Consider the following 9231-nt stretch of genomic DNA (forward strand, 5'->3'; position numbering starts at 1 on the left):
ACTTTATATTGGACTACAGTTGATTTACAATGTTGTGTTAGTTTCAGGTGTAACCAAGGATCTTTTTTTTTAAAAAAAAATGCTGACTGCTTTCGATCAATAAATTGGAACAGAACTTTGTGCCTTCTATTCATTGCCTCTCCGTCTTAGCTGTGGTAAGAATTAAATGACAGATGGCAATGAAAACTTTGGTGTGTCTTTAAAGGTGATTCATGCTGGGAAAACTCGAATTTAAACAACAGATAATAATATGTGTTATAAGGGATACCTTTTTTCTCCTCCTCTTCCATAAACCATAACTTTTAGGATGGTATAGAAATTTCTGGAAGTTCTCTGCAGACTTGAAGTGTTGGGTTTTCCAATGCCGAGGAGTTCACAGTTGCCTGGCTCATAGTTTCGACAAGAACAATGAGGAAATTTGAGGTTCAATTAAAAAAAATAATGGCTTTATGAGATATAATTCACATATCACACAGTTCACCCTCTTAAAGTATACAACTGAACCGTTTTTCGTATAGTTAGAGTTGTGCAACTATCTGGTTCCAGAACATTTTCCTCACCCCTTAAAGAAACCCAGTACCCATGAAACAGTAATTTGCCCCTTTCTCTCCCTCCCCCTAACCCTAGGCAAACATTAATATACTTTCCATCTCTACGGATTTGCCTATTATGGTCATTTCACATAAGCGCAATCATATAATGTGCGTCAGTTTGTGACTGCCTTCTTTCACTTAGTATAATGGTTTCAAGTCCCTCCTTGCTGTAACAGGTATCAGTTCTTCATTCCTTTTTATGGCCAAATAATATTCCATTGTATGGATAGACCATTTTCACTATTTCTAAGTACATCCATCCATCTGTCAGTTTAGGGACATTTGGATTGTTTCCATTTTGGGTTATTATGAATTATGAACACTCATGTACAACTTTTTGTGTGGACATGTTTCCAGTTCTTTTCTTAAAAATTAATTAATTTATTTATTTTGGCTGTGTTGGGTCTTTGTTGCTGTGTGCGGGCTTTCTCTAGTTGCGGTGAGGGAGGGCTACTCTTCGTTACGGTGCTCAACCTTCTCATTGCAGCGGCTTCTCTTGTTGCAGAGCACAGGCTTTAGACGTGCAGGCTTCAGTAGTTGTGGCATGAGGGCTTAATTGGTCTGCAGGTTGTGGGATCTTCCCAGACCAGGGATCAAACCTGTGTCCCCTGCATTGGCAGGCGGATTCTTAACCACTGCACCATCAGGGAAGTCCCAAACAGTAACTCTATGATAAATCGTTTGAGGAACTGCCAGACTCTTTTTCCCAGCAGCTGTGCCTTTCTCATCCCCAACAGCCACGTAGGAAGGTTCTGTTTTCTCTGCATCCCTGCCAACACTTGTTATTGTCTGTCTTTTTAATGATAGCCATCCTCGTGGATGTGAAGTCGCATCTCATTGTTGAGGCTCATTTTTCAATTTGCATGATTCCATTGCCTGTGGACTAGATGTTTCTCCTCCATTCCCCATCCTACTGCCCAGCCCTTCCCATAACTCCCATTGTTAATTTTAGGATTATGCCTATTTTAATACCTCATAAAGCCCTATTTCCCTCATCACACCCTGTTTCCTAAGCCACTTCAAAGGCTGTTACAATTCCTTCACAACTTTCATTCTGATTGTGGCACTAGGTTGGAACTTTCATTACTTGGTGGCATTTCCATGCCTCCTACCACATTTAACAATTCAATTGAGACCCACTCCCCCCACAAAAAAAAGTGATCTTAAAAGTGTAGAAAACCAATTCGAGGGAAAGAATTTCTCAGTTGATGACCTGTGGGTGTCCCCTGAGTGGAACTTGGTGACACCAGTAGAATGATGCTGAGGCTGCAGGACCCTGTGTGGCCATTTCCATCTGAGCTCTACCAAGGAAGGACAGATGCATTGACACTCCCAGGAAACTTGTGAGGGTTCTCTGCTTCTTTTGTGTACTAGAATCTGGTTAATTTAGGGAAAGTTGAGTTGAAAAGGAGAATGGTAGAGCCATTTAAACTTGTTTTCATAGGCTGCCTGGCCCCAAAATACTATCAGCCAGGAATACCTGTTATGGTATTTTGCAACCCATTTTAGTGATGGTTATCAATGGAATGTAACCTTCTATGATTTCCCATCCATTATTTCATAGGGATGAGTACACTAACCATGACCCTTATGAGTTTAAAATAAAAGGGGGTGGGGGAGGAGTCATGTTTATTTACATTTTACATCAAGTAGAATAACTCTTCTAAGATTGTTACAGCAAACTAAGTTATAACTAGAAAGAACTTGAATAAGCCCTAAAATACAAATCTAATTGATCTCCCCTCATCACATGCAGCAACTTCTATACACCTCAAGTGAGCAAGATGCCCCTCCCCCTTTTCAGCATTGCCACATTTTAGAGGTTGATATTATTCATGATTATCGAATGATTCTGTGCAAGTCGCCACATTAGCAATGAGAGGATTCTGATATGAACAAGCTTTCAAAAGCTTCAGTTTAGGAGAGACCGACATATACACAAATAAATAGACTGCAATTTCCCACAGGGTTTGGACTTTTGTATTCATCTCTGTCCCACTGGATCTGTCCAAACCTTTTATTTGACACATAAGGAAAATGAAGCTCAGAGAGTCTTGACCGACACAGCTAATTAGTGGCAAAACTGAAATTTTGACCGCACAGCCTGACTTTTAGTTTCTAGGATTCATTTATTTTCTCATTTTAGACAACTGTGCAATAAAACAGCTGAGAGAACTCTGACTAACGTGCACTGAAATTAAGCATGTTGAGAAATATCCATGGTACTTATCCCAGAGTGATCATTAAAAATAAAAATGTCTTTTGTAATTGAGGTTTTCTCTTGCTTCCTTTAACATTTGCCCAATGTGTGGACAACACAGACAGGCTCTCGAGCTCTGAGCAGATTCCTAAACATGCAAAATAAACCGAACACAGAACAAAATCTGGGATTTGGACCCAGAGGAAGGAAAGAGTAGGGCTGCATGTGGAAATGGGCTCTTCCCAAGCACCCATACTCTTAGCTTGGAGTAATTTGGACTATAAAGTCACCTAATTGGGTAGTCATCATTCACGATGGTGTGGTGGCTTCATGTGGGGTAGCTCTTAAAAATGTCTTCTAGAAGTAACAGTGAAGTGCTGAGTGTCAGCCTCACTGACAATGAAAAACATGGGAATAAAGACTGTTGTCTCAGGACCAGTAGCTGTTCTGTATCTGTAAAAGTATTTGTATATTTGCAGTGCGGGAAATTCATTACCTCTCTAAAAGTCTTGGGGGGAAAAGGCATATTTTAGAGAAATGGTGGGAAAGAGGGCTAGAGTTTTAATTTGAGTCCAAATTCTAGAAAGTGATGAATTCCAAACTAAGGAATTGTTATTTTAATCCTGGGATCTGTAAACAGTGGCTCACAGGCCAAATCTGGCCCACTGCCTGTTTTGTAAATAAAATTTTATTGGACACAGACATGCTCGTTTGTTCAGGTATTGTCTATGGGTACCTTTTACACTATGAAGGTAGAGTTGAGTCATTTTGACAAGACCATCTGGCCCACAGTGCCCTTTATATGATGACCCCTTACAGAAAAAGCTAAGCCCTGTAAGATAGGCAGGATTGAAGATTTCACAGCAGGGGAATGCTGGGATGGGAGCTGGGAGCTTAATGCAGCAGTAGGGTGTAGGGGGGCTGGACCAGGCAGAGGTAAGCTTCCAAGGTGACGCCATTGGGGCGAGATGAAGCAACAGAAATGGGAAGACCAGGGCAGGTTCAAGAGGTTTTCTAAATATGTGGGAATAGGATCTAAAGAAGAGTGACGCGGGTTCGTGCCCTGGTCTGAGAGGATCCTGCATGCCGCGGAGCGGCTGGGGCCGTGAGCCATGGCCACTGGGCCTGAGCATCCGGAGCCTGTGCTCCGCAACGGGAGAGGCCACAGCAGTGGGAGGCCCGCATAGTGCAAAAAAAAAAAAAAAAAGAGTGGATATATGTATATGTGTAACTGATGCATTTTGCTGTTCAGCAGAAACTAGCACAACATTGTAAACCAACTGTACTCCAATAAAAATTAATTTAAAAAATTAATTGCTTATATCTGGAATCTAAAAAACAAGGGTACAAATGAACTTATTTACAAAACAGAAGTAGAGTCAGGGATGTAGAAAACAAAGTTATGGTTACCGGGGGATTGGGGGGGGAGGTGGGATGAATTGGGAGATTGGGACTGACATATACACATTACTATATATAAAATAGATAACTAATAAGAACCTGCTATATAGAACAGGGAACTCTACTCAATACTCTGTAATGGCCTATATGGGAAAAGAATCTAAAATAAAAAAGAGTGGATATATGTATATATATGTTATAACTGATTCACTTTGCTGTACAACTGAAACTAACACAACATTGTAAATCAACTACACTCCAATAAAAATTTAATTAAAAAGTTGAAAGAAAGAAAAAGAAAGAAAGAAAGAAAGAAAGAAAAAGAAAGAAAGAAAGATTTTCCAAAGAAAAGTAGAACCCAACAGCTGATTAGGTGAAGGTAGAGTAGAAGATGCAAGGCTACATTTCAGGCTCTGAGCTTGGGTTACTAGTGCACGTTTATGACAGAACGGGAAGAAGAAGGGCCGGCCTGAGCTTCTGAGTTTAGTTTTAGGTGCCCTGAGCTTAGCTCCACCTGGTCCCTCTAGTGGGTAGAGATGCCTGCAGCCGGGTGGCACTATGGAGCTGGAAGCTGAGAGGTCAGTGATGTGGTTCATTGCAATGTAGCTGGTAAAATTGTTTGCAATAATTTCAGAAGGTTTAAAAAATTGTATATGTCTAACATAAACTGTGGTGAAACTGGCCCAGGACAGCCCTCCAGAGAGGTGGGCCTTCCTAATGTTGTCACAGGAGTAACCCTCCAGTGGGGTGGGCTGGGGGGCAGCCGGGTTCTTTTCCCCAAATGGAAGCCTGTGTTTTGTGTGCTCATGACCTCCTTCTCCTCCAGCTCTCCTTCCCTCAACACGTTCTCTTTGGTACAGTGCACAGCAGGCATGTAGGGCACAGAAAGGACACACTGCAATACATAGCATGGACCACAGACACCAAATGACAGGCACCACGGCTCGATTCCAGACCACCGCAATAAAACTGAGTTGCACAAGTGTTTTGGTTTCCTAGTGCATATAAAAGTTATATTTATACTATGCTTAGTCTGTTAAGTGTGCAATAGCACTATGTCTAAAAAAAACAATGTATATAACTTAATTTAAAAGTACTTTATTGGGGGACTTCCCTAGTGGTGCAGTGGTTAAGAATCTGCCTGCCAATGCAAGGTACATGGGTTCAAGCCCTGGTCCGGGAAGATCCCACATTCCACGGAGCAACTAAGCCCGTGAGCCACAGTTACTGAGTCCACGTGCCGCAGCTACTGAAGCCCCTGCGCCTAGAGCCTGTGCTCCACAACAAGAGAAGCAACCGCAATGAAAAGCCCATGCACTGCAATGAAGAGTAGCCCCCGCTCGCCACAACTAGTGAAAGCCCTCATGCAGCAATGAAGACCCAACCCAGCCAAAATAAATAAGTAAATAAAATAAATTTATAAAAGAAAAAGAGAGAGAGAATCATAATAAAACGAGGTGTGACTGTGTTCCAGACCCTGCTCCTGACTCAGTTTAGTTTATTTACTGTAGATCAGCTCGTATTTCAGGCTCTTAATAGGTTTTTCCGTTTCACTTTGTAGTTAAACCCTGATCCTTACTAATTCCATTCATTCGCCAACGTTTACAGTTTCCCCTCTCAGTTACTGTGCTCGGGGAACAAATCAAGTTTTTGTTGTTGTTGTTTGAGCCCCTCGGACTTGAGAAGTAATCTGTTCTTCCCACAGCTCCTGAATCCTGACTCAGCAGTTTGCAGGGAACATTCCTGGGCTCGTGGTCCTCAGGTTACTCCGGAGTTGCTACTGCTTTGTGTTTTTATGAATGCTCTCTTTTCCGATTCAACTTCAAATTTTCCTGAATCCGGTTCCCCCCAAATGCCTCTCATGTGCTCCAATAGCTCTTCAATTGCTCCATTTTGCCTCTAAACCCGATTTCCACATTTAGTTTTTCCAACCCCATTCACGGGTTACTTCGCTTCTCTTCAGAAAAATTTTGCAAAAATTTAAACAAGTATCTGTAAATGCTAGTGCATCTACATTTGTTCTTTTTTTATGGTTAATTGATTTTCTTTCTTTTTTTTTTAGTTGAAGTATAGTTAATTTACAGTGTTGTGTTAGTTTCGGGTGTACAGCAAAGTGATTCAGTTATATATATACATATATATATTTTTCAGGTTCTTTTCCCTTATAGGTTATTACAAAATACTGAGTACATTTCCCTATGCTATACAGTAGGTCCTTGTTGTACAATCTGTTTAAATGTTGGCTGGTCCCATTACAGATGGAAGAGTGGAGAGTGAGACTAATAATTAAGTTGCCTGTATTTCAGCTCCTGGGAGGGATATTGTAATCACTGGACCAACTTTAGAAAAGTTATTTTGTTGTTGAATAAATAAAAGGTGGTCTTGTAATTCATTAAAAGAATTGTCCATTTTTTCCCCACCAATTAGTACGTGTGAAGTTGATTACTACATGTTTTCCCTGTCACGCCTTTGTGACATGCTCCTTGATGGTCTGACAGCTGGCATGCTCCAGGGAGGTGACGAGTGTAGCCTCACGCCATTTCTTTAGCCAGACACACAAGCTATTTCAGTGCTGACCTTTGTTCACTCACCCTCGACTTCTACATCAAGTGGCAAGGCTAGGCATTCCCTGTCCTTGCTTCTGTTCACATCCATCCAAAATGTATTAAGTTAATTCTATTGTGAAGAACAAAGCAAGTTCACAGAATTGCTATAAAAAATGGAAGAAATGAATGCTTTACTCAACGAGGGAGGGGGTCCCAATTTTATTATTAACATCAAACAATCCTACTCTTTCAGGCTTGTGTTTCGAAGCAGCATGTCTTATGAAAAGCCTGTTGTATCCTGGTGAGGCTGACTATGCTTGCTTAATCTTAGATAGCTTTCAGCAAAAATTAATTTGCTAAAATATGAAAAAATACAAACAAAAATTTAAAATATTATTCCCCCACTGAGGCTCAAATGAAAAGTGCATGCAAACTATTTCTATACCTTTTTTTTTCTTTAGAATTGACTTAAAATCTTTAGGGAAGATCAACGCATGTTCTTGTAAAGACAAAGACTGGAAAGGAATATGGAAAAAATTTTAAAGCTTTCTCTATTAATTTTTTTTTTTTTTTTTTGCGGTACTTGGGGATCTCACTGTTGTGGCCTCGCCCACTGCGGAGCACAGGGTCCAGACGCACAGGCTCAGCGGCCATGGCTCACAGGCCCAGCCGCTCCGCGGCATGTGGGGTCCTCCCGGACTGGGGCATGAACCTGTGTCCCCTGCATTGGCAGGCAAACTCTCAACCACTGTGCCACCAGGGAAGCCCTCTATTAAATCTTAAGTGGTGGGAATGCAGGTACTTCATTTTCCTTTCCACTATTATTTAGGAAATTAAAAACTAACAAAGGAGGGCTTCTCTGGTGGCGCAGTGGTTGAGAATCTGCCTGCTAATGCAGGGGACACGGGTTCGAGCCCTGGCCTGGGAAGATCCCACATGCCGCGGAGCAACTAGGCCCGTGAGCCACAACTACTGAGCCTGCGCATCTGGAGCCTGTGCTCTGCAACAAGAGAGGCTGCGATAGTGAGAGGCCCGCGCACCGCGATGAAGAGTGGCCCCAGCTTGCCACAACTAGAGAAAGCCCTCGCACAGAAACGAAGACCCAACACAGCCCTAAATAAATAAATTAATTAAAAAAAAAAAACTAACAAAGGAAGGAATTCCCTGGCTGTCCAGTGGTTAGGACTCGGTGCTCTCACTGCTGGGGCCTGAGTTCAATCCCTGGTCAGGAAACTAAGATCCTGGAAACCATACAGCACTGCCAAAATAAAAAAACAAAAACACACACACAAAAAAAAACCCAAAAAAACACTATGTTTTGATAACTATATAAGACTTGCCCCTGATGTTGTATTTTTCTTTTGTTGTATATGGTTGTTTAATAAGTATCAAAGTTGTTTTTCCTTTTAAAGAAAGAAGCTCAATAATTTAAGTAATGCTACATGTGGACAGTAGTTGGTGACAAATTTAAAGGATTTTGTTATTGGATCTTAACTTATTTGCCCCGATTAGTACTCTATTAACAAAAATTAGTTTATAAGTCATTAGACTAAAAAGATTTCCAAATGGTACTAACTAAAAAGCTAGCGATGTTTTATCAGGTTCACCTAAGCTCAATATTTAGCACATCAAATTATACGTATAGTGTATATCTATATGTATATATCTGAAATGATATAAATAGCGTCATCAGTATTTATCGTTATTGTTCTAGCAGCCTGGCCTTCCTTCACACTCCCCCATCAGGTGACACGGTCTGCATCCAGCACCCACTCCCCTTCTAAAAGCCTTATGAGCAATCATGCACCCTTTTCTTCCATGCACTCTTCTTTTGAGATAGAGTCACACGCAGTATAAGAAATAATAGAGATCCCTGCTACACTTCTCCCCAATCAGAACATCCTGCAAGCTCACAACTAGGTTACTGAAGTAGACACACCCAGTCTTTTCCAGATTTCCCCGGTTTCACTAGCACTTGTTTGTAGGTGTGCATTCAGCTGCTGCACTTTCTATAGCAACGCCTCCTGCATTTCTGCCGTGTTTCAGCAGAAAAGATACCCAGCATCTTCCTGGGCGCCTGGTTCTTAGCACCCCGGACTCCCGCCCCGGAGGGTCCTCGAGTCTGGAAGACAGGCTTGGGGCCCTGGGGCCCCGGGAAAGGAAAGAAACGGGAACCACTCGCGCCCATCCTCCCGGAGTCTCGCTCCTCATGACCCGCACTCCAGAAGGAGGAGGCCCTCAATGCGGCCCGAGGGAACAGGGCAGGGCCGAGGGCGGAGTCAGGATGCAGGGGCGGGGCGGGATAGGAGTTAGAACTCTGGGGGTCAGGGCGTGTGTGGAATCGGAGTTCGGGGGCGGGGCGGGGGTGGGGTCGGAGCTGGGGGTCGGAGCAGAGCCCGGGCGTGGGTGGAGTCGGAGCTCTTGGGGCGGGGAGGGCGGATTCGGGGCGGATTCGGGGGCGAAGTCTGAGGTCGGCGGGGGCGGGGCAGAG

The sequence above is a fragment of the Lipotes vexillifer genome, unplaced genomic scaffold (assembly GCF_000442215.2).
Source record: "Lipotes vexillifer unplaced genomic scaffold, Lipotes_vexillifer_v1.1 scaffold914, whole genome shotgun sequence".
Classification (NCBI taxonomy): domain Eukaryota; kingdom Metazoa; phylum Chordata; class Mammalia; order Artiodactyla; family Lipotidae; genus Lipotes; species Lipotes vexillifer.